At 33.5% G+C, this 27,847-nt stretch overlaps 1 protein-coding gene and 1 non-coding gene across 2 annotated transcripts in view; both read left to right on the top strand.

Moving 5' to 3' along the window:
• The window catches only part of LOC129231666 (protein Wnt-5b-like), a 186,275-nt gene that overhangs the window by 44,662 nt on the left and 113,766 nt on the right, over window positions 1-27,847 (top strand). The gene's annotated exons all lie outside the window — the stretch shown is intronic.
• Window positions 27,663-27,754, top strand: Trnai-uau (transfer RNA isoleucine (anticodon UAU)). The gene is given in 2 exon segments: window positions 27,663-27,700; window positions 27,719-27,754. It is a non-coding gene; the product is annotated as a tRNA-Ile (tRNA).

Below are 27,847 nucleotides of genomic sequence, written 5' to 3'. Positions count from 1 at the left end.
ACTGCACTCAGGTATCAAACCAGTTAATTATTGCGTTGTTTCTTGCGGCTGGATGTACGTATGTATCTCTCATAAGTCATAACTCAAAAATGGTAAGCTGTAGAAGGCTAAATTTTCGCATGTGGGATGTGCGCACGTTCCAGTTGTGCACTTCCCTTTTTGTTTTCGATCGGGTGTTCGAAAAAGCCTATCAACTGATTTTTTGTGGCTATTAATTACTTATTTCAATGCAAAACTAATATAGCGTCTCAGACTGACGATCATTTGGTGATAGATTGCAGAATTGGAGACCGTGGAAACAAATATGAGATGGCGAAACCGGTTTTTTGAGCAATCACAATGCTTGTTGTTCTCATTTGACTGTTTTGAATTCCTATGATTTTATTTTTCTCCCGCCTCCCTTTGCAGCACCACCGTCGACCGGCCTCACGATGCTGCTGCTCTAACGAAAACCGTCTCCAGGTTGCGTCCATATCCTACACAGGGCCCGATCAAGCCAAACTGGTGCCCAGGTCCTAAGTAGATGTTGATGCCCCCCCCCCACATGAGAAAATCTGCGCAGTTTTAAAGTCAATGTTTCATACTTAATGTGACCAGACGTCACGCTTTTTGTCTTACTGTCCCGCCAAAATCTCCCGCTTTGTCAAAAAAGTCCCGCTTTTTTTGTTTAAATTCCGTCACACAAGAAATATAACCAGGGGTCGATCCAGCTTTTATTTTTTGGGTCCCCATTTTGTGAAAAAGCAAAATATTTTTGTGAATTTTCTTTATTTTTGTGAAAAAGCAAAATATTTTTGTGAATTTTCTTTATTTTTGTAAAAAAGAACTTCTTGTGATTTTTTTCTTGGAAAAGATTATATGAAAGTATTTAGCTGTCGTATCGTTATAGAAAAGCCCTAGACAGGTTTCAGGGGTGATTGCAAGTTCTTGAAGAATACCTGAAAGCTGTCTAGAGAAAATGCGCTGGGGGAGGGGGGAAGTAAGACCCTTAACATTTTATTCGTAATTTGACACACATTACATTTATTGTTTTTTACAAATATACATATGCAAGGCACACTTTCTTAAGGTGAAAGTCTCACAACAGATTTACTGTTTGCCCCTCTCAAATACTTTTAGATCAATGAAAATTGCACATGCTGCTGAACGTAATGATAACTCCCAATAAATACAATATGAACAGACTCAAAGATATCACATATTTCTTAACACAGAAGAATGTATGTGTTTCAAAAACTTAAAAGTAATTAAAACCCAAAATAATACTGCACCAGAGTTCAGCGTTTAATTTTTTGACATTTGACGTTCTTACAGAGTAGGTATTTCGTTTAAAACTTTTCAATTTAATGATTTTAATAAATAAAGAAATTTTATTTGTTTGCCCCTTAACAAGGTACAGTCAACATCAAAAATGCGAAAAATTCATTTACCATGGCGCATGTAAGGAAATCAAGATCTTCGAAAGAAATAAAAATATAAAAACAGCATATAAAAGAATTTTATTTTTTGGAAAGTTATTTTAGAATTGGATTTCGAAACTCAACACAAATTAATACTAAATATATATTGCGTAATCAAAGTAAAATTTAGAATTTTCCTGAAAACAACAGAATTTTGGTATTTTCAAAGATAAATGTTTTGAACTGAAATGTGGGATAAATACGTGGCATTCTTACCACAAGTTAGCAAATGTTTTTTCATTTCATTGTCATCTAAATTTACCCCCAAAAATCTAACTAGAAATTCAAAATTCTCAAAAATGGCCCATTGCTTCATGATTATAAGTACAAAATTTGAATAAACTTACCAATCAATTTTTTTTTTTTTGCTTCATTTCCAATCTTTTCACTTTCAGATTTTTTTGAGAATTCCTTCTTTTGAACTTGATTTTTGTATATTGACAGCCTCTCTGGTGATTTTTGCTGCACTCATGTTTTTTTTAAAACTCTATAGGGGGACAGCTTTTCTTGATATCAACTCCAATATTTACTCAAGGTTTGTTCAAATCACTAACATTCATGAAAGATGAACATATTTTGCACAAAAACCCTTAGCTGAATAACTATAGTAAAGCCAGCTATACACCTTTTCATAATTTGCAATGTACTTTTTATTTATTGCATGCTTCTTATTTCCATTTGTACTCTCAAATACAATGCTTGAATCATTATTTGATGGCTCAATCTCAATATCATCATCAGTTGAAGTTGCTCCAGATTCACTTCCAGTATTTTCTGCTCAAAAATCGTTATACTTTCGCGAACTGCCTCACTGTCATTTGATGTACTATCTTTTACCGCATTTCCCGAGCCCTCCAAAACGGGAACATTTGCGTTACTGTATGATGAAGTGGTGGTAGCGATTTTATCGGGGTTGTTAATTGCTGGCTTGAAGAAATTCACAATATTTTGGGACCCAACTTTCGAAGAGCGAAATTTTTTAACATAATACGCACAATTTCGGGAGGTACCTCCCGTTGCAGGACGTCCTCGTTTCATATTTTAATTTCTTGCAGAAAAATTTTCAACGAACAAGCAATCTCTCCAAACTGAGATTATTGCGGCTGCTATCTCCAGCGCTCCATTATCCGCTAAAATTATCCATTATCCGCTCCCACACAAATTATAATCGAATAGAATATCAATTTATTCTTTGATGCGCCTAAAAAATGTCCTCTTAAACACGCGAAGGCGCGAACAAGCTAACTACGAAAAATATCGTCTGCGCTCCTGGATCGCAGACGATCTGTTACAAAAGAAAAATTAATACCGAGAAAGAAAACGAACTGGAATAATATACAATTAGCACAATTTTTTAATTTATCGTCTGCAGATTACGCGATTCCCGCCACTTTTTAATAAAATCCCACTCAATAAAACTTCCTTTACGCGCTGTTCCCGTTGCTCACCATTAGCGGACATGCGTTAAAAAATTGCGAAATTGCTCATCTGGAAGTTTCATATTTATTTTAAGAAGACAGTAAGATTAAATAGAATGACCGACGATATTTTTCAGCTGGCATTGTATTTTATCAATAAAAGAAGGAATCTAGGAATTAAACTACAAAAAAAATAATACCGTTATTCTTTTGGTTTATGCTGTACGCTCAAACTAGCGTGACTTTGGACGTTATATTTTGCTCTTACGCGTACAGTCTACAAGAAAAATAGCAGGAAAGAAAAAATGAATAATGCATTTTAAACCAGCAATTCTCCGCAGGCACCGGTCCGCGAAAAAATTTGACCGGTCTTCGAAGAATTATACCCATTTCCAATAAAATAAAATTTCCTTATTTTAATTTTATTCCTAATTTTATACGATTTTTTATGCATTAATATATCCATTACTTTGCATACGTTTTGTGGTTTCTCTATAAGATTTCTTCGCTTATGAAAATTTACACAAATAAGCTGCGCTTATTTTTACATTCAAAGTGTGTAAGTTATTTAAAAAAATCTTACAATTAACTTTTGTAAGTTTATTTTAAGTAGAAGGGTTTTCTTTCTGGCATTTGTTTAAAAAAAAAGGACAACACAGATTAGTTTATTTTAGTGAAAAAAAAAATTAAAATTTCTACCGGTCCGTGAAATTTTTTGACGAAGTTCTACCGGTCCGAGATTGAAAAAAAGATCAAGAAACGCTGCTTTAAACTAAAGAATATGAGAAAAAGTGGGTACCCCTGGCCTAATCACACCTTTTTTTTTCATTAAATGCAATCGTGTCAAGTGAGCTTTCGAGAACGGACAGTATCAACTACAAACTACAGGGAATTTCGCCAATCGGTTGTTCGGCGTTTCCCGCGTAGTCACTCTTGCTCTAACAGGATTTAATTAATTGCCATATAATACGATTTGCACCAGCATGCGCCAGTATTCAATGCGAATTTCTGTGCAATTGATTAAAAAAGGAAAATATAAGATTTTCGAGTGTTCTTTTTAACCTTCGTTCGGGAATAATTTTCAGAAATTTTGCTCGTCCGTTCCGTAAGATAACCCCCCAACTATGAACCTTAAACTTTTTCAAAATAAACTGAAGGAAATAGGAACAAATTGAAAAAACAGGAGAATATTTTTAAAAAAATTTTAAAAAAAGAGGAAAAAACTAAAAGATCTGCAACTGGCAAGGTTTCAATTTGCAACTACTTTTGAGAATTAAAAGTGCATAATTTGGCAAAATAATATGGATAAAGGAAGGATGCGTGCAACTAAGACACAATTGAAAGTTACAATAATTCAAAGGAATATTTAATTCAGAAGTATTTGGTCATTGAAGCAAATCAAACCAACAGAATATAGGCGATTAATTTGCCGTGGCGTGAAATGAGTCAGTCTTCATTTCGCACTCGTGGAACAGCAGAAAATCATCGAAACAATTCTTTATCACGTGCTCATTATTTTTCTTGGATTTTCGCTAGCCACCAATCACAAGCGTCCCCCCCCCCCACCTCTGACACTCTCAAGCAAAAACACCTCACGCAGTAGGCAAAAAAGATAAGATGGGGGAAGGTGGAAGAGGGGTAGGCTTTCGCGTAGATGCGTACACATTTGCGGTTAAAAAATATTGTGAAAAGGCTGCCTTTTTATAAATTTTTGTGAAGGGGCTGCTTTTACGACGCGGAATTTTGTGAATGGGGCCGCTTTTGCGATGGGGAATTTTGTGAATGGGGCCGCTTTTGCGACGCAGAATTTTGTGAAAGGGGTCGCTTTTGCCATGCGGAATTTTGTGAAGGGGCCGCAAAGCGGCCCCAATTTCGCGCTGGATCGACCCCTGATAACATACAATCTAGATTTTTTAAACGCTTTTTCGATTTTTTGCTGTCGGTAAACGTAAGAACGCCATGTAAAATGTTATTCTTTAATGTCTAATACGCTGAACTACCTCCACTATGATTTAGATTGAAGAGGAGGAGCTGTTAAGCGTCAGGTGTTGGCCGCGAACGGGGGAAAATAATTTTGATTAATAAACTTGTTGTGTGATGCAATATTCTTTACATCAGTACTATTAAATTATTTTCAACTTGAGTTCTTTATTGGTACATTTGAGTTATTTCTTTGCATTTTTCTGTTACGTAAAATATTAAGCCTGTGGAAAAAAAAAAAAAACTCTCCCCCCCCCCCGTCATGTGTCCTGATTTTTAGCTTGAAAAATCTGGTCACATTATTCACACTAGAAACCTAATTACTAGAAACTACATTTTAAAGGAACATTACTACATTTGAAAGGAAATCTGGGATTTGAATACCAAACACTTGATAGTCACCAAATTAATCACAGTTAAAATTGCCTCTTAAGGCAAAAAAGAGTTACAAAACAATTTAAAACTGCAAAAAAAAATCTTACTAATTCTGAAATCAAGTTTTAAAAAAGCTTCTTTCTGGCTTTAACAGAAGCAAATGTGTCGATTAAATAATTGAAATCTATGTTTGATGTCACAGAATTTTCAATGGTCAACGAGGAAAATGCCTGTAAATTATCCTGAGAAACGCAGCTTCTCAAATGATTTTTTATTCTTTTCAAAAATGAAAAGGAACGTTCACTGGAACAGCTGCTGATAGGCAAGGTAAGAGAAGAAGCTGCAGGGGTGAATCCACATTCGGAAATGTATGTGTAATGTTTAGTGATCTTATCCTTTTAAAACATTCTCCAGGAAAAGGGTTACCTTTTGCAAAAATTTGAAAGTGTGTTAATTCTTCTGGAAAATGTTCATCTATGTCATCCGAGTAATTATTTTGAAATTCCAGAACTAAGGGACAACGACTTCTTTACGCGGAATGTTTTTAACTTTATGAGGTTTTGAGATGATTTTTAAACAAATTTGAGCCTCCTCTCCCTTAAAGTTGAGAGAAAGTAAAATGATCTTTAAAAAAAAGGAAGTAACTGAATTTAGGCTAGGCTATTTTGGTGCCCCTAAATTTGTGGTGCCCAGGTCCGTGGACCCGGTGGACCGTGCGTTAATCAGGCCCTGATCCTACACACACACGCATACACAAACACACCTACCCACATACACACACACACCTACACACACATCTACACATACACACACACACACCTACACACACATCTACACATACACACACACACACCTATACACTCATACACAGACATAAACACACGCCTACATACACACACGCACTCCTGATTGAGAAAAACATAATTTGAATTCTAAATGTCAAAATTCAAATTAATTTCATTTTGTTAGATTCCCGTTGAACCGACGGTAATTTTTAATTTTTCGATATTTTTAATATGAACCACAGTACTGCAGTCCTTTCTGTATCGCTTCGGCGGAGCTACAAGTTTGAGGCCCGTCGAAATACATTTTGGGGCAGTATTTCTTTATCACAGAAGTTGTAAAACATTTATCACAAGCATTTTTGTAACTTCTACGGTGCCCCTATGGTTATGGGGCCTCTCTCGCAATTGCAACATTTGCTATTAAATCCGCCACTGCACGTCAAAACAAACTCGGGTTCAATTTTTAACCCATAACAGGGGAGGTGAAAAAGTAGGACGTAACAAGGGACGTGAGGTCTCAGAGACCGCTCTACTTTCAGATTTTTTTTAAAAATCGTATAATTAAAAGATACATTCCTGCAACTTCCCTTAAGTGCTATTTGTACTTTTATTGCACAGGAAAAAAATATTTTTGAATTCTGAATTAAAATATACCTTTTCTGAGGAAATTTTACTAGAGCATCAAGATTTTTTAAGAAAATTCATATTTTTCAGTAAATAATTTACTACTCGTAATAAAATTAATCTATTATTTATTAATGATTTTGTTTTAAGTGTTTAATATATACAGAACATTTTAAAACCAGAAAATTGATTATATCACGTTACAAGAAAATTTTGACAGTCCTTTAACTATAAGTATTTTGCGTCGTATTTTCAGGAATAATTTTGCCCTAATTGTACCTAAAAAATCATTGCGTATTTTTTTGTGAACATATCAAACAACTCTCAACTTCAACTAGAATAGTTTGCATTTCTTCTGCATAACGCAGGTAAGATAAAGTTACCCCTTTTTAAACGGTTTGCCATGTCTACTACTGCGAAAAATGGTAACACTAAAGGTGAGGTGCGGTCTCACAGACCCGCTTCTAAAGAATGCAATGAAATTTGAACCAGATGCACTCGCCGAAAGATGCTGATAAGAAAAAGGGGTGTTCAAGGTCACAAAACAAAAAGCTATTGGGGGAAAAACCATTCAATCGGACTGAAAATAAAATAAGGGTGATCAGATGAACTTTTAAGCGGTCTATGAGACCGCACCTCCCCTGTTACGGGTTAAAAGGTTTTTTCTGCTTAATGTTTATGATTATTTGAAACTCTATTCTTTACGACTATTTTTTGTATTTCCGAGAACACTTGCGTGCCCCTCCTCCCACTCCCTCAATTTCTGAAATTAAACTCTAGTTGTACTAGTTGTTTAAAACTAACACCATTCATAAAAATATAATTTTTTTTTTCAAGATTTATCTATTCTTTAGGAAGAATTTAAAGCATTAATGTAAGAAAATGATAAAAGACGTTTTGAATGGTGACATAATTCGGAAAACAAAGGGACTTTTGAATTTTTTCTTCGGAAGTGCTGAAGTAGATTTAGAAACTCTTCCGAGGCGTTGGTGGTAGCGGTTCCGTACTAAAAAAAATAAGTCGAAGTTTAACGTTGTGAGTTACTTCGAAATCGTGACTCCCCTAACCCACCCTCGTCGTTTCAAGCATTTCTTAAATATTTAGCGATTACTTATTTTGGTCAAGAAATGTCATTTTGCGTAATTCTTATACTCGTTTCACCTATATTTTATAATGGGTCATCTTTTTTGCATCATTATAAGCGATCGATTTTCTTTTTCTGTTGTAAGTATCTATTTTTATGTATTTATATAAAATCAATGAATAAGTTATTTTCGTTTTCATCATATGTTTAATAATATGTTATAGAAAAGTTTCAAGGATTTTCTTATATGCAATTTTTTAAATTTCAGAAAATTATTGTTAAATTGAAAAAAATAATTTGAACTTGGTTGTAGTGCTTCATAAAAGATTAAACAATCAAATTGTTCAATATTGCGTGCGCAAACGTCAGATCAAGGAGTATATGTATTCAGTTATTAACTAGGTGTAAATATTGAGTTTGTTTATTGTACTTGCATTTTAAGAACCTCGCACTTTTCATGGCTATTTCTTTTTTCCGCAAAATTTATGTCATTGTTATACATTTTATGAAAAATGCAAACTTTTCTATTCATAAATTTAAATAAGTATAAAAATATTAATATTATGATTTAATATTGTAATTTATCTGTTACCTTTTTTGTTTAATTTGATGACTAAAAAATGTCTAAGTGCAATCTTTCCGCTTTAATTGCGTAAATTGTTGACAGTTTCATAGTTTAATTCTTAATTTATTTTTGAATGATTAAACAACATAATTGAATTTTAACTATGTTTAGTTTACCTAAATCCATACATTATTACAATATTACTGAAATCTTAGTTATATGTTCAATTTAAAAAAAAAATATCAATCGGTTATTAAACAGTCTCTTTGTTTTTCTTCCTTTTTTCTCTTTTTTCTTTCTTTCTTTCTTTTTCTTTCTTTTTTTTGGCTGTTGTTCTTTATCTTCTGTCATACAGCAGTCAAAAAAGGATAAACATAACTACACCCTATACAGATTGTACGTAGTACGATCCAAAAGTTTGGGGGACAAGCTGTATAAAACATTACCCAGAATAGTTCGCATTACCGAAGCACATCCACCTTCAAAAGGTCATCATGAGAGACCATGTACTTCTGCCAAACTTTTGGAAACACTCCTAGAAGCCATTTTTCGCTACCTTCTGTGATGCAGCTTTATCTTCTCCTGACGGTAGAAAGCGGCGTCCATGCAAATGTTTTTTTGTTTGCTGGGAACAGGTAAAAGTCACACGGAGCTAAGTCCGACGAAACGTTATGCTTTTTGTTTGCCATATCAGAGTATTGACTAATCGAACCGTGCATCCTCAACATGAAAGTCGGCTTCTTCCCCACGTTGAAGTTAAAGCGGCAGCGCAACAGGCCTTACAGGAGGTTGCGATAAATATCTTCCAGGAGTCCTTCTAAAAGCTATACGAACGTTGGCAGAAGTGCATAGTCGTTCAAGGTGACTATTTTGTAGATAGATGTACTTCAGAAATGTGAATTATTTACGGTAAATTTTTATAGAACTTGTCCTCGAACTTTTAGATCACACTTCGTACGTATGAGTTTTCAACTTACTGTTTCATAACGTTTTTGAGTGATGTAAGTTTACGAGCATGAAGATATCACAAGAGAATTTGCGATAATTAACTAAGGAGGCGTTCAAAATAGATATTTCGATCATCTATATGTTCTTAGGTACATTTGCATGTACATATGCGCCGAAACAACTTGTGAAGTTTAAATTGGATGATCGTAAAATAAAAATTTAAGTCGAAATCTGATGTTTTTTTTGGGATTACAATTCCTTATTCGTAGAAAGGAAGTAAAGTGAAATAAATCAATGATCCTTTAAATCCTGACAATCTTATCAATTTATTTCTGTTAGAATTTTTTCTTTTTTTGCCATCGGCCAACAGCATCGGCCATCGGCAATCGGCCATTTGTAGGAAAACAATCGGCCATCGGCCAAATTTTAACAATCGGCCAACAATCGGCATCGGCCCATCGGCCAAAAAATGCCATCGGTCGAGCCCTACAATATACTCTACGTGGTATTGGAAAACTGACCGATAGCGTAATAAGCAATAAGACTACAACCAGTCAGAGTACAACCAACTAGAAAATTAAACTTGTGGGGGAAGCTGGAGTTGACGCAATCTTTACAGGCAGTAATGAATTAAAGAAAGAACAAGCTAAAATGTATGAAATAGCATTCAATATTTATTTTGTAATAAATGCAACATGTGTTCAACATGTGTTCATTGTTCAACCTTTTCCCAGTCATCCACGGCAAAGTTTTCTGTATTTACTTACCTGTGTCAATCTTTACTTTTTCATATTTTGAGTCAATAACTGCTTTTCAGCAAAACGGCGGCTGTTTAAATTGAATTCTTTTAAACACCGCCGTACTGTCTATAAGGGTACTCAACTCCTGCTTCATACAAGCTGAATTTTGTAGTTTCATTATTTTACAATTTCAAGTAGTGATCGCAATTTTGTTTGGGATCTTGTATTCTTTTCTAACTATGTTCTCATCTTATCATTTTTCTTCGATATATTAACCATATCAGGTAAAACGGTCATGCCCATAAAAGACGTCTACAGAGCAGCATTAAATATACTATATATATATATATATATATATATATATATATATATATATATATATATATATATATATATATATATATATATATATATATATATTTAAAACTGTTTTACGGCTGATGTAACTTGTTTAACAGCTGGACGCCTCTTTTCTTTGCAAGAAAATATGTCATTTGTACGTGAGATAGCATCGCACAACATTTGCCTTAAGCTTCTATTTATCCCGTTTCGCTTTTAACTACCAAATGCACATAAAAATGACGAGGTCAGGACGCAGGATAAAAAGGCGATCACGAGTCAAGACAGCTCTACACACGAAGATATGTGTTGTGTATTCAGTGCAGTTGAGTAAATACGCCGACACGAAACACTCCACAAAATCAGCTAACTCACGAAAAATCACACAAACACTACTATTGATTTGTATGCAACTAAAATAGCGTAGGAAAGAAAATTGACAGATAAAGGAGCACATTGACCTACATGAGCACAAATGCTAGAATAAAAAGATTGAATGTATTGTGTACTATTATTATTATTATTATTATTATTATTGTGGTAAAAATGCAAAGGTTTTGGCTAAAATTTTGACAAACAATTTGAGCCTTTTTAAGCGATATCTGCATTAAAAAGAATGCTAATAATAAAAAAAGTGGTTGCCTGCTCAGTAACGAAGAAGAGTGAATAAGAAACATGAATTAGCAGACACGTACAACGTTATCCACAGACAAGGGGCGCCCTTAACTCAATTTTTTGAGAGTGATGATAGTTTTGCCGAATAGAACTCCAACTTTTTCCGAATGATATTTTTGCCGAATTGTCAGACAAAAATTGCCGAGTAAGGACATTTTTGCGAGGCTCCCATCGGGGCGCACCTTGTCCACAGAAGGTGCACTCTCCTTTCCTCGCAGCAAGGATTTTTTGTTTCAAGGGAAGAATTGTTTTCTTACAGATTAGGGTATTTCTTCAAAGAATTTTTTTTCATCTCTTCAGTGAGATTTTTTCCTTGATCTATTGGTACTTTACAGATTTAAATATCACTTTAAACAAGTTCAATAACTTTCTCAACCGAATTTTAAACTTGCTAAGTATTAGATTTATACTGGTTTTGATAAGAGATATAATTTATTCTGTAGGAATTTTAATGGATAATTTTTAACCTGAAACAATGTGGTAATTATGTTTTAATTAGTTTATCTAATTCCAGAATTTATCAAATGCATGACTCTTGTCTAACCCCCCTCCCCCCACCTCCAGAACGCTGTTCTCTATGAAGCAAGCTTGACTTCTTCGTGCCCTTTGTGCGCATTTAACATTAAAATTGTTCGCGGGTAGGTGGGTCCCTACCGTCACTTTATCTGGAAAATTAGTTTCCTCTTTTGTTTCAATATCAATTGAACTTCAAATCAATTTTACTATTCAGGGGGAATCAGAAAAAATGGTGAGGTTTCAAACGACTACCGATTTGGGAATAATGGCTCTACTAACTTTGTGGCGGAGCTTGAATGAAAGTACGAGTTGTTTCAGTTTCAACTTAGTCCCGCTAAATATATCTGTGTGTTGTTGCATGTGTTCCACTTTAGTCAGAAAGGCAATCAAGGAAGAGGTGACTTTTTATTTGACCCCTAGGTAACCAAACCTAACACTTGATTTTTTTTTCTCCTGTGGGTATGTGTAAAAGATTCTGTTTTCCCACCTACCTTTCTGGGTTTTGGTGGCCCGATCGGTAACGAGTTTTAAACTCGGAGCTGGAGGGTGCCGAGCATGATACCAGCCGGTCGAAGATCCGCCGTGCTCGCTAATGGTTATCGGAGCCCGTTAAATATGTTCGTGATTGCAAAGTGCTTCAAGTTTCCAATTCAAATCAATACCTCTACTGGGTCAGGGGTTTCTCAACTCCTGTTCTGGATCAAAAACACAGAGCCGCCATCTAACCGGTTCAGCCATGTGTAGTAGTAGTAGTTAGGGGGACGCTAGAGTGTAGTGCTATGTAAACCTTTTACATTCTTATCTTGACAAACTGAAAAATCGGATCTTTACAGCAATTACATGTGTGGATGCACGCATGCTACACTGTGTATAGCAGGACTTTGAATACAAGTATGATAGCGTTTGAGCCTCAGGAGGAGGAGGAGGCACCGAACATCTTTAGAATAAATTAATTACACAAAAAAAAAAAAAACATCCGTATAATTTTTACTCTTTGAAATACACACATTTGAACCCTTGACACTCTTTTTGAATTACCCTGACTTGATGAAATATGAAGTCTTATTTAATACAATAAAACGCTATTCTCAACGAAAAAGCTTCGAATGACCACCTGTTTATCCGAGGAATCAATCAGCTCCGCTAGTTATTGATGTTGTTTCCCAGTGACTTCTCTGCTCTCCATCCCATGCAGGTATGTCTTTCATCTGCGCCGCTTTTCGCCAACCTGGCCGAAAGTAACGCCTCCCCCTCTAATAGTCGGTAAATCCTTCGGAAGAAATGGGGGTCTAACAAAGTGTTTTTTGCTGTTGCCATTCATGGGAAGGAAAGAGGATAACCTCTGAGGTCTTTAAGTGCTTTTCAGAGCTTTCTGGAGGGGAAGAAGGGGGGGGGGCAGAAACGAAGACACAGCTGTCGTGTTAGTTTTTCCAGAAGATGTAAATAAACTGCTTTCTAAATGTTGGATTAGAGCTAATAAAGTTGAACCCATGCTCAAAGCCAAAAACAACCAGCGAACCCCGATTTTACGTTTTCCAAGGAACTGGATTAAAAAAACGTAAAATAACGGAAAACGTAAAATTTGGGAAATACATAGAAAGCAAAAATGAAATAAAAAACTAAAGGTGGCAAAGATAACTCTTTTAAAGGTTTAATATCTATATTTTACTAAAAGAACATTACTATACATACCGTTTTAGATCATTTTAACGCATTTAGTTGAGAATCTAGGCGTTTAGGTTAAAAATAGCCCGTAATTGTGAATTGTTTTTGAGTCATTGAGTTCAAAATGAATGTTCATGAATTAAAGTGTTCAAGTAGATTTTCACTACTTGTAAGTTCTTTAATGCACTATTGAAAGAAGGAACGGGCTGTGCTTCTGCTTGTCCTTGTTCATATTCATTGGAGGACGAAAAGTCCATAAGGTCGGCAGTAGCATGGAGCAGTAGCATTTCTATTTTCATAGATCAACTTTCAACATCATGGATTAACTTTTAAAAAGCAAAAAATGAAGCTAATTGCTTTTTTGTAGACATCATTGCTTTTTTTTTTACTTCCAAGGGAAAATGCAAAATGTGCGAAATTTAAAAAAAAAAACAAGCTTTTCATCCGGGTTAAATTAACATGTATGCGGAAAACCTGAGACCTGATGGAAAAAACGTGAAATGCGAGGAAACGTAGATTCGAGGGACGTAAAATCGGGGTTTCACTGCAATTCATATTTCAGTAAAGAAAAATCTGATAAAAAGATAGTGCAACTAGTGTTTGAAATTGCTAGTTAACAACCATGGATGTATAAATAAAATAGAAATCATCTCTGTTACGAAAAAGACCAGAACAGCGTTTCTGAACCTTTTCACTTTTATGGAATCCTCGTGGCGATTTCCAAGTACCGAGGAACCATAATGGGGGTGGGGGGGGGTAGAATTCTGAATCAAGCCTACCGGTGGGGGGTGGGTATTGATTCAAAATTACTCGGGCTTGGTTTAAAATTTCTTACTAAAAACATTAATAGTTGAAAATTATCAAGCAATAATTCGTTACAGTTTAATTAATTGAACTAAAATAATCCAAAGACTTTCTTTTTACGTACAAGACATACAGTTTAACTCCGATTTACGTTTTTTAAGGGACTGGGTTAAAAAACGTAAAACACTGGAAATACATAGCAGCAAAACTGATGATAGGACCCGATGAAAAGACGTTAAATGCGGGAAAACCGTAGATTCGGGGGGCGTAAATTGGTGTTTCACTGTATAATTTTTAAACGATTGCTCTAATTGTGAGAAACTTATATTAAAAATGATTTGGAGCCTGAATTTAATGAGAAAGTAATGACAGAAAATCGATGTTTATGTACGGAAAAATAGGCTCGTTTTATTTTGAACGAAATTTTTTGTGTATTTCTTTCGTTCTTTTAAACTTTTTATTCAATAAAGTTAATGAATTCACTTATTTTCATTTATAAAATTGTATAGAGAGAAAATAATGGAGTTGATTGTTATTGTTTGAGAGCCCAGCACGGTTTGACATATAGAAATAAGAGACATATAAGTATTGGTGCAAAAATCTCTCTTGATACGAAATCGAAGTTGACGCATCTTGGATTTAACCTCGGGCAATTTTTGAACACTGAATGTGTCTCTGAAAATGGATAGCTAAATGTACATATTTGTACTTAACAAGCATACTTTTGGGGTTGCAAAAAGAGGAAATGTGTTGGAAGTTGAAATATTTACAGAGCCTTGATCAAGCCGCTAACATCAAACAACTGGGGAACTAGTATCAATATCGGAGATTCAAAAGATTGTGACGCTTTTGCAAGCATGTGTATTCAGAGACGTTTATAAAACCAAAGCTCACAACGAGAATTTTGATATGAACGAATTGCAGTTACGATTTTGAATTTTAGTTTCGATTTTCAGAGTCAGTTGAAATTTACGAACCCTTCCGGATCACTTTGCCATCATTTTTTTTCTTATAAATTAAATGAGCACTTGCTTTAAAACATTATGAACTTTTTCAAACGGGTGGGGGTCGGGGGGAGGCTGGGGAGATCAGTTATCTTAAAATTTAAGTTAGACTTTTTATGTAGGGGAGGGCGGCCCAAAGCGGGTAGGCATTCGTATGCCGCCGCACGGTATGAAAGCTGCGATGCATGCGTATGTAGTGTTTACTCGTAAATCTCCGAATTTCAATCAGTTCCACTGAATGGCATGGCGTAACCAGGCTTTAAAACAGAAAAATGACACATATCTAAAAAAAACTGAAGGTGAAGAAACTTGGGATTAGTCGAAGACCAGTTTTTATTATTATTATTATTATTATTATTATTATTATTATTTGAATGTCAATAATATTACGTTATTCTGACACCATCCACCTACAAACTACGATGGTCATTTTATTATTTTAATTTTTTTAAATTTAAAGTTATAACTATTGAAATAAAAAACATGCCTTCGGGCAAAGCGGATATAAGATTTAATCATGTATTTATTTATAATTTCTTGACACATGTTCCGACACACATGTTCCGACATAGATTTTCTATTTCAATAGGTTAAGTATAACTTAAAAAAGTTATTTTTTATGATGGGAATTAGTTAGTCTATTAATTTAATCATTTATTTATAAACAAATGTGCTGACTTAGATTTTTAATTTAAATTGGATAAATATAACTTTATTTTATTTTTTCAGTTAGTTGATTTAATCATTCATAACTTCATATTTGATTGACAAATGTGCGAAATCACAATTAATTAAGCTTACCCGCTTTACCCGAACGACTTACTCGCTTTAGGCCCTCTGGTAGGGCAAAGCGGGTTTTTCAAGTGTTTTTAATGTTTGATAACAAATAAAAAATGACTTTGAAATTTGGCAAAAATCACTTTTTATTTTAAAGTTCACGAACCTTGCTAAGAAATAAACATAAAATTTTTGCGAGAACAATCCAAAAACTACAACTTTCGAGCGTTTTTTATCGACCTACCCGCTTTGGGCCACCTTCCCTATATTCTGTTTCTGTGTTTCGTATAATTACTGTTTTTATTCATTTTCGATCTTTTCTTTTCCAAAATTTATGTCAATTTTCGAAAGTTTTAAACAGGCCAGTCTTAGGATGTTCAGGGGATGACAAATGCCCTCCTCCCGGCTTTGAAAAATTAATGTTTTTACATATAAGTGGACGTGGTTATTGCTGTTTTCCAATAAAATTTGCATTGAGTATACACCTTTTGCCCTTCCACCAGGAAAAATTCTAAATGACGGGTCTGGTTCTAAGTGGTTGATTCTATTTTGTTTAAAGACGTAAGAACCTTTATAGGATATACTGCGCGATTCTGAATGGTATCGAGAACCTCAACTAAATCCAACTTAGGGAATAGATTAACATGGAATTAACCCGGATCATGTGCTATAGGAATAAAAAGTGCTTGCAAAAATCTCTTTTTTAAAAATTGTGTGTTGTAGTAACTAGAAAAAAAAAATACAGCAATTGAATTCAATGAATATGAATTTTTTGTAAAGTCTAAGTTCTATGGTGCAAAAAATACTGCCCAAATAAGTTAATAACGCCAATTTAGACGTTTTCTAGTTGCAGTTAGAACAGAAAACTATTAAATTGTTTTTGGTTCCATTTCTATTCTTTTTATGCTCCTGCGATTTTCATTCCAGCCGTTGAATACATACTTCACATAGCATTTGTCATCTTTTGTTACTTTCTCTTGCACCCTAGTAAAAGTCGAATAAAAGTACGAAAATGTACTGCTGTTCTTGAATTCTAAGCAAAATTGCTAACAACTGAGCAATTTCATGGTAATAGAGGTGTCAATTGTTGCATAAAACACCCTAAACAAAGACTCCAAATGTGTTAGACTTTTGTTTTATTGCATGAACTTTATGAAGAACATTGACTCTCATTTCCCTGTAATGCTATGAAATTTTGACGTTTTTCACAAACAAATAGTGTATATTTTTTAAAAATAAGACAATTCCTACATAGGTCAAGTTTACCCCCGTGTGTAGAAACCATATTTATATTGCTTTAAAAGTTGGAAATAATGTAAATCTGAACGCTTTAATACAAATTTTGATAAAGAAAATCATTGTTCAGCAATCCTTATATATTATTTCTGTAGCCTGTTTTTTGTTCTTACGCGAGAACTTCCTTAATTCCTGATCGGTTTCTTTGATGTACACCTCATTTTAAAGCTTTTCGTGCCGGCTAATGACGAAAAATAGATCCACGATCAAAAAATTAGTTTTTCTGTCAAAAAAACCTGTTTTAAAGCACCGGACTGAGGTTTTCGGTTAAATTTAAAGGTTTAACTTGTGCTGTGGCCGACAGAGCTAAATAGTTCGATTGGCAGAGCGTTCGAATGGTGACCAGAAGAATGAGTGTTCGGGCCTCAAAATAAACTTAATTAACTCTACTTAATTTCACATCGACTTAATGGACCAACACATTTCAAAACTCGCACCAAATTACATTCCAGAACTTATGGAGTAAAACGCCGACGCACTATGTAATTACGAAACACTTCGATTTCATATGTGTTTTTTCAGGCAGGTTGAATTTACGTGACGTTCCGAGGAAGATTGCGGGAGGAGACATACGAGGTCTGTCATTTCCTCTCATAACGAGCTCTTCTGGTGCCTATCATTATCCTGATCTCAGTGGTGCTGATTGGTTGGGCGTATGGTTTGTTGACTTCAGTGCTGCCACTAAGATGATCTAAATGAAAGGCTTGGCTCCTAAAATCAGTCATTTCCGTCCAATAATGAGCAGATAAGATAGCGCAGTTTTCTGAGTTTTTCTTTTCTTTTGTTTCTTTTTATTGCTTATAAAATGTTAGGAAAATATAGAACTTTTAAATAGGTTATCTGAAACAATTCGTCGAGCATTATTGTTTTTGTATGTGAAACCAAAATTGCAATCAAAACTGTTTCAAACATTTGACGAAAATCGATCAAAACTGTGAAAGTAGAAAAAAAAAAAAAAAAATCAATAAAATGATGATATTTTGAGGAGACAAGAGATAATTTCTAAGAGAGAAGGTGGCAATCTTGAAGCTGAACTTAGTGGCTAAATGTTAGTGTAGATAATTAACATTTTAAAAAATTAGTGCATTATTGCTTCCCGTAGAAGGCCCTCAATTTCGCGCAGCATCTATTGCACCAATTTTAGTCTTTGCTTTGTAACATTTTAGAATCAAAAATTTTCTACTGTTTGTGGATTTCAAAACAAAGCCGCATTGTTTTCTTGACTTTTCAAGATAAAATCGATCTCGACGCACTGTCAACACTACAATCGTCTCGATGACAGACGAAGTGCGGAAGTAGTTTTTTCCAGTTTTATTTTTAACTGCGACCGTGTTTGTGTGATGGAACACTGGAAATGGTTTTTTAGCGACGATCTTTGTTTTCTCAATGAGACCTTTATTTTCTCAAGAAAAGTAGCTAAGAAAGATTGGTTGATTTTGAACCCCAAAATTAGGAATTAGACTGGTCACGTCATTGTTAAAATGAATATACCCCTACATATACGATATAATGTGAATGTGTGTGTGTGTTATTTGACTGAAAATTAAAGCCTTGTTATTTAGCAGGATATTTTAATCTCTTGACGATTCTTTAAACTATGCGGGCTCAAATTCGGGATGCTCTAGACTAACTTTGTTCTGAAATTTTCCATTTTTGGTTTCGTTTTTATTTATTGAGGAATTTTTTTTTATTTTTAATTATACTTCGAGAAAAAGCGTGTTTAATAAAGTATTCATCTTTACTAATAATAAAGCTGAAAGTCTGTATGTCTGGATTTCTAGATGTCTGTTCCACGCATAATGCCTAGACCGTTCGGCCAATTTTCATGAAATTTGACATAAAATTAGTTCGTAGCATTGAGATGAGCACTTCGAAGCGTTTTTTCGAAAATTCGATTTTGCTCTTTTTATATTCCAATTTTAAGAACATTTTACCGAACAAATTACCGGAACACGGACGAGTATATAATAACATGGACGAGCAAATTACCATAAAGATGACGAGCAAATTAACACAGCAAATTGGCGAGGATTTCATCATCCATTATTTGTAAACATACAGGCGAACCAAATGACCTTTTAATTTTCTACTACGGACAAGGCCGTGCTGGTACCGCTAGTTAATAATAAAGTAACACTATTTTGCTGATCAAAGACATGGCACTTGTGAGGTTCTCAACACAGCACTAAACAATTGGTTTAGTTGAAATTGCAGTTACAAAATGATCAACACATTGAAAAAGCTTTCACTTAATAACTCTTTTTGGTTCATTTTCTAGTTTTTTCTCTCCCATCGTCCTCAAAACGGAAGGCATTCCATTGTGTGAATGAGCAACAACTCGATCTCCTATATTTTGAGATTTTGAATTTTTGGGTCCTAATTGATATGTTATTTTCACTCCCTCAAGGACGTGACCCCTCTAATAAGGTTAAAAACCCTGTAAAATCACTTCATCGATCTTAAAAATTTCAGTTGCGCAGCCTGCGCCATGAACTCGTCTCCCCCCTCGTGGACACATGCTACAGGTAAAATCCCTGTAGCATGTGTATATTACTTATATATAATTTAAAGGCAATAAAACGATGTCTCATGTCTTCCTAGTTAAGTTTATCGAATTCAAAAAGGAAACAAACAGAATAGAAATGTATCTACTTGAAGTTTTAATTTTCATTTAACAATAATTTATTTCTTTTACTTCATTTTAACTGGGGAAAAATATTATAAAATAACATATTAAAGATGACCTTTTTTTTTCGTCATCAATTTGCTCGGGGCAGAATTGTGACAAGTCACATGAAGTGACTTATCGACCAAAATTTTGTCTCTCATAACTAAAATTTAAATAAACAGGACAATGTATTATGTACCTCATTTGGAGAAAAACATATCTGGTTTCATTATTACAAAATATAGAATGTATAATACCTTTGAAAATTCTGCAAATATTTTTTACAAGTTTCAAATTGGCCTGCTGAAAAATTCACATCATGTGTAGGCTTGCCAGAGTCCCGGTTTGACCGGGACAGTCCCGGTTTTGAGACAAAATTCCGGTGTCCCGGCCAATTTACTTCACGTCCCGGGAAAAGATAAATTTGATTATAGATGACCAAAAAAGTCTAAAAATAATTAACTGTGATGGATTATTTAGGACAATTAGTCTGTTCTTTGAAAGGATTTTACAACAAAATTAAAACCAAAAGAGTTCTAGCCAATGAAAAGTGCATTTAAATATTGTTCAATTTTTTTCAACTTACTTCAGCAACTTGAAAATAGGAACATGTAAGAAATAAAATCTTGAAGTTTATCTGTTTGGATCATGTATTAATACTCAATCCTCGCAAAGCGGGAGGGGAAGGAGGGGGGAGGTTTCTCTTCCGGTGTCCCAATTGAACATTTCAGAAATCTGGCAAGCCTAATCATGTGGCATATCACATTCTTGCCCCGATCATTTCATTTCTACATTGTAGGATGATTTCATTGAGCGAGGGAAAGTCTTTACTGAAAACTAACACTAAAGTTTTAAAACTTTTTATTACTCATATTAAAATATTTCAGTAAAGTTTAGAAGTTGACGGTTGAGGTTAACAGACAATTTTTCCCTCTAATATTTTTTATACCTGGGAAAATACGAACAAAAACTGTTGGTAGAAGGGTCATTCCATGTCAAATCAACACACCCATCTGACCTCACCATCTCAGATTTTAATGAAATTTGGCACATAGGTAGCATCCATGTAGACTAAGAAAAATACCAAATTTCATTAAATTATATCAACGCATTTAGAAAATATGGCAATCCAAAGTTACCAAAAATCGACCAAAAAAGCATCACCTTGCCTTCTTGAAATATAAATTACTCCTCTCCCAGTTGCACTAGAGATATGAAATAAGTGTCAATTTGTACCAATTGTTATGCTCTTTCTTGTGATATACAACAATGCATATGTTGTAATTGAAATTTTTTTTGAAAATTTCAAATTTAAATTTTAAATTTCAATTTTTAAAAAAACGCATTTTCAAAAATTCTGAAAAAATTCCAAAAGATACAGTAGCTTTTTGTTAAATGTTACAAAAAGTTTCAAAATGGGAGGACAATGGGTTGATGGTAAAAAAAATTTAAAACTAAAGTGGTTTTATCAAAATTCTGATATAAATGACTTAAATTTTGTTATGAATGTTTGCATAAAAATTAAGCAAATTAAATAACCCAAAATGGAAAACATTATTTAATTCATCATTCACTAACAATGAATAAATCATTTGGATTGATGAAGAATCAAAATCGATTGTTATTTAAAAATTTAATAAATTTAATTAAATTTGATTTGTTTTTGAGGTCTAAGCAAATAGTATATTAGTGTATGTTTAGTTAATATCCATGTGAATACACTAATATACTATTAGTTTAGACCTAAAAAAATCAAATTAATTAAATTAATTAATTTTTTAAATAACAATTAATTTTGATTCTTCATTCAATGCTAAATATTTTTTTTTATTGTTTGTGAATAATGAATTAAATAATGTTTACCATTAAAAACATTAAGTACTTGTCAGATATTAAATGCATAAAGAATTAAATTTTGAGTAGTCTTAATTTATCGTTGTAATTTAGAGACATTGCAGAAAACATTATCCGAATTCATTGACCTTCTTTCTGATAAGCTGTCAGCTCTAGTAAAACATGATTTCATAACTAAACAGCAGACAGCATTCATGAACCAAATAAAAGAAAACTTAAGTGAATCTGAGTATGCTGTCACATTAGATTTTTCAGAAAATTACAATATGGTAGTTCAGGATGAAGCTCAAAGTTATCATTGGGCTAGTAATTATGCCACAGTTCATCCTTTTGCAGTACATTACAAAAAGGGAAATGAAATGAATCATCTGAATTATGTTGTTATTTCAGATTGCCTTGAACATATTATATTGGTGTGCATACTTTTCAAAAACAATTTATCAACTCTTTAACAAAAAAATTTATCAATTCTTTAACAAAAAAATTTGGAAATACTCCAAAAAAGATCTTTTACTTTTCCAATGGGTCAGCTGCCTAGTACAAAAATAAAAAGAATTTTTCTAACTTGTGCCATCATAAACAAGATTTAAAATTGAAGCAGAATGGCACTTTTTCGCCACTGCTCACAGTAAAGGGCCTTGTGATGGCATTGGTTGTACAGTGAAAAGTCTGGCTGCCAGAGCCAGCTTACAGCGACCATATGAGAATCAAATCTTGACTACTCTCAAACTGTATGAATGGGCAGATAAAAATATTTGTGGAATAAATTTTACGTTTAGTACACAAGAAGATTACATTTTATCAGAAACATTCCTAAAAGAACGTTTTAAAGAAGCAGTAACAATAAAAGATACACAGCAACTTCATGCAGTCATTCCTGTTGCATCAAGTCAAACTAAATTGTCAGTGAACATATTTTCATATGATACAACCTCTTCTGAAGTATGTCTCAAGATCCCAAGATAAACTGAAATTATCAGATTGTAACAGTCACATTCAGGGTTGGCTTTCTGCCGGCAGAAACTAGTTTTGCCGTGCCAGAAACTGGTTATAACCGGTGAAAAACGGCAGAAACTGGCAAAAACTTAAAAATGTCTTTAATAACTCAAGTAATTAGAAAATGATATTTGTTTAAGTAAACTAAAAAATTAAACATCATTCCATCGTTTAAAAAAATAAAATCCCATGCTAATGCCCTCGATTTAGTTCAGAAAGGGAACTTTCCAATTGCAGAGGCTTGTAGTATTTGGATTAATTGAACAAACGATAAAAAATCATACAGGGGTGCTTAGGGAAGAGGAGTGACATACAGAATTAAACAAGTATTACTGATTGTAATTTGCTTACTTATACGCTTCCTCTAAATTGTGATTGAAATTATCATGTCATGTGCTTCAAGAAGAAAATGCCAGAATTTTACTTGCCTAAATTTTGTAGCTAATGTCACAGCTTTGCAAAACAAATTGGCCCCATTTCTCAAAACTTATTTTTCCAGTCAAATTTTTACCACAACCCCAGTTACTACATGGTGGGCCAGTTATACAATAGATGAAAGTTTCACGAACATTGCTTGCTCCTTGATGCATTGTCTGCTAGCTCTTCTGTTTTAAGAATATTCTGAAATTTCTCATTTGTGCGTAGTACATTGAGAACCTGTTTAGATTTCTGAAACCACCTTTTCTAAGAGGCAATTGCAGGGTCCAAACAATGTAACATTTGATTTTGAATTGTGATAATTTTGTAATAAAATTACAGTACTTTGGTTAACAATTAATTATTTTTTCCATGCATTTTCAGTTGTATACCAAGAATTAATTTTTTATTTTGTGAGTTTTTGCCAGTTTCTGCCGCAAGTGGCGGAAAGTGGTTTTTGCCATGCCGGTTTCTACCAGTGGTTTTAACCGCCTCGGCAGAAACTTGCCAACCCTGGTTACATTACAATGCAGAAAAATGAAGAAGATGACGAGGTTAAAGTTACATGCCTTCATCCACATGGGCCATCCCCATCATTTAGTTATCCAAGTAAAACCAGATGTACTGTGGGTACATGTAACTGATGTCCTATGTGTAGTAAGTCCTGTGACTCCTACTGGAAGAATGTATGTTCTTCCTGAACATGATATTTCACAAAGCAATGAAGCCCTATCCAATAACACATAATGAACTTCCTTAGACTGAAGTAGCAGTGATTTGTTAATTCCTTTCCCACGTCTTCATAAAAAAAATGACTTTTATTTTAAATTATTTCAATAATGATTTTAACTATGCAAAGTATATGGACATTCTATATCACATGGAATAAATTTCAACTTTTTTCATCTCACTGTCCGAAAGTTGTATTTTCTATAGCAAAGTAAGTTGACTTTTACTATAGTTGAAATTTTGATAAAACCACTTTAGTTTTAAATTTTTTTAACCATCAGCCCATTGTCCTCCCATTTTGAAACTTTTTGTAACATTTAACAATAAGCTATTGTATCTTTTGAAATTTTTTCAGAATTTTTAAAAATGCGTTTTTTTAAATTGAAATTTAAAATTTAAATTTGAAATTTTCAAAAACATTTTCAATTACAACATATGCATTGTTGTATATCACAAGAAAGAGCATAAGAATTGCTACAAAATGACACTTATTTCATGTCTCTAGTGCAACTGGGAGAGGAGTAATTTATACTAAGGCAAGGTGATGCTTTTTTGGTCGATTTTTGGTAACTTTGGATTGCCATATTTTCTAAATGCGTTGATATAATTTAATGAAATTTGGTATTTTTCTTAGTCTACATGGATGCTACCTATGTGCCAAATTTCCTTAAAATCTGAGATGGTGAGGTCAAATTTTTGCAAAAAGTGTGTTGATTTGACACGGAATGACCCAGAAACTTACCTTCCAGAATGTTTATAATGATCTGCATGCAAATACAGACGAAAGTATTTGCCGAGGAACTTATTTTGTTTTGAATAGAGAAACTGAAGTTTATGTTATTTAATATTTTTAATACAACTGTAGTAGATATATCGCATTCTCAAAGCATCAGTAGGATATTTAACAGTCATTCCTGGGATTAAATGTCTTACTGCTGCTGCGACTAGTGATTGCAATACCGGTGTATCGGTATACTAAATACTGGTATTTCGAGAAATTTTGCAAATTCATAATACCGGTATTTGCTGAAATAAAACACCAGTATTTTCGGAATTAGCTGAAAATAATAAATACTTTAAATTAAAGAATTTCAATTTAACTAATCTACTTATATTTCAAATGTAGGGTAGACAGGGGCACGTTTACGCAGTGCGCTTTTTTCAAAACGAATTAGAACTGGAGAGCCAACAGTCATAACAGATTGGTGCTACTCTCTAGCAAATATTCTCACAAGTTTTTGAGCATTAGCCGAGCTTCGGTCCGGCATGCAAAAAGAATAATCTGTTTTCTACCAGAAGTTGAGTAAATTTTGTGTTGAACATTTTGAAGCTTATTGTAAATAAACAATACTTAAAAATTTAGCAGAATTTTTTCCTTTTTTGAGAATTGTATTTGTATGAAGTGAAATGTTATTAATTTTTTTTAACGTTAAAAATAAATTCACGTTTACGCGTTGAAGGTCGGTCGGAGCACCTTCTTCCGGCTCTTTAGTTTTGAAAATTACCATTTAATTTTTAATTAAGTTACACATTCGTATCTTATATACTTAACAATCATATAGTACTGTTTACATGTTTCTTCAGCTTAAACTTTGTACACTATTCAGTCTATACTAAATTTGCTTCATTTTAGCGGTGGTAAGACATTATGTTCAAAACACTAACAGAACCACGTTATGTGTCAAAATAAATATACGTAAACATGCCCCGTGTCCGGGGCAAGCTTACGCAACCGACTTGGACTCAAAAAAAATTTTTTTTAACCGTAAACACAAGCTGAGCAACAACTGAATATACGAATTTTGACTCCATTAAGTGCTTCATAAAACCGAAATGTCTAAAATTTCCTAAGTTAAAACGTAAAACTTAGAGAATTCATTGAAAAAAATCCCCGTAAACGTGCCCCGTCTATCCTACATTTCTTTTCTGTGATACATAACCAAAATCAATCTATTGATGAAAAAATTTGGCTTCGAAAGCACGAACTAATAGAGTATCATTAAACAAAAGTAGCGGAAGGATTGCAAAATGATATTTTCATAATTAGATAGTGAAATCAATCGCATTTTTGTGCATTTTTGTAAACCATGCTTTATTTTTTCGATTTTCCTGATCACTCACTTTCCCTTTTGGAGAGTTAATTTCGAGTGTAATTTCGAATGCATTTGTTTTATGAATAATTTATTCTAACCATCAATTGCAGTAATACTTCATGATATTTTCTTTAAATATTTTTCTTAACTTTACTGAATATTGGCAAAAACGTTTTCTTGTTAGTAAAACAAATGGTAATGTGTTGTCACCAGCACTGTTTTATTGTCATATCTCGCTTTAAACTTGGCAAGATAATATTTAGAAATTATATATAGTAGCTTCAAAATTTGCATAGAGGTTAAGCATAATCATTTGAAACATATTTTCAGATATAATTGTAAATAATTTTGAAAAGAATGCGAAAACGAATAAGAAAAATTATCAAGATCAAATTTATTCAAGTCTATCGTAAATTTCAAACCAAAGGGCTAATAATAAATATCAAATCTCTCTTGCTCAAGAGAAAATGATATTAATATTGAAAAGAATCGTCTCTCTTAAAGAAATTACTACAACAAAAATTATAATAATAGTACACACAATGCAAAACAAATGTACACACAAAAAGAATTTTTCAAAAATATTACTCAAGAAACCGAATTATTTGAAGACGAAGGACTTCTGGACAATTAGAAAAGGTGTATCGCGCATTGTTCACAGTACCACCGACCTGCGTGAATTCAGAAAGAGTATGTAATGATTAACAGTAGAAAAGTTGAGCACTAAATGAGTTCCAGGCTTAGAGACAATAATTCAATAGATGCATTATGTTTTTTACTATTATTGATTTTTTGTTATGACGTTTCTTCTTTCATTTTTTGTTTGTTCCCAATACGTTTTCATAAATAATACAATTTTTGTACAAAATTATGAAATGTGGCAACAAAAAGATATGCTTTCAAGAATTTTTTTGAGAAATTTCAAATACCGGTATTATTACCGGTATTCCGGTATCACATTTTAAAAATACCGAATACCGGTATTGAATGTTTTGTCCGGTATTGCAGTCCCTAGGTGCGACGATATATTTATGTGTATTAGGGTTTCTCAACCTTTTAGCATTCGTGACACAGATTATGATTGTAATTTTCATCGTATATATCCCTCCACCACACAAAATAACAACATAAATAGTTATGCATTGTGAGTATTTTGAAGCTAAAGCTACACTATGACTTAACTAAAAATGGAAATTTTCTTTTTTTAAATAACTAGTAAATTTCTAGTTTTCATTAAATAGTCATATTTTAGTTTAATTTTAATTTGAACTCGCTTATGCTTGGGCACCCCAGGTTTGATGTTAGTAATTGTTTCTTAATATGAAAAAATAAAGTAAGAATTTTGGAATAAAATTCGTTTTTGAGTGAATAGAGAAATTTAAACTTTTTGACCCAAATTTTCTTTATGAAAGAAAAATTACTGATGTAAAATGTTAGTTTTCACAAACCCCCAAATTCTGTTTAGAATCTTTGTGACAGAGAAAGTTAAGAAGTACGTATAGAAATTTATCCCGTGTGATCTTAGACAGTTACATATCATAAACACTTAACGAAAGGGAAAGTCATTCACACACAAACTTATTTGTATGAATTCAGAAACTTTAGTTCTGTACTTTTATTTATTTATTTATTTATTTTGAAAGAAAGTCTCTTCATGAAAGAACGTTCTCGAGTGAATACAGAAACTTTTAAGTTTTCGGCTTTCTGCGTCGGGAAAGAAAATCCCTGTTGCTGGGAGAGATCATAAAAATCCCTCCTTCTAATAAGTAGAAATCCCTACGTCGCGATCAATGGTCGAGGTTCTTCGGTGGTTATCTGAACTTCAACGCTCTTTTGCTCCCACGTTCTTGTCCCCAGTGGCGCAACTGGTTAGCGCGCGGTACTTATAAGTCAGTGCTCGTGAGTGATGCCGAGGTTGTGAGTTCGATCCTCACCTGGGGAAGTCCTTTTTTAGAGAAAAAAAATTGGTTTATTATGTCAATTTATTTTTGAGAGAAAAGATGAAACATAATTTTGATCTTGACAAGAGAGATTG

Source organism: Uloborus diversus, chromosome 1 (assembly GCF_026930045.1).
Source record: "Uloborus diversus isolate 005 chromosome 1, Udiv.v.3.1, whole genome shotgun sequence".
Taxonomy (NCBI): Eukaryota; Metazoa; Arthropoda; class Arachnida; order Araneae; family Uloboridae; genus Uloborus; species Uloborus diversus.
Note: the sequence above shows the minus strand (reverse complement) of the source record. Positions and strands in the feature narration are given on the sequence as shown.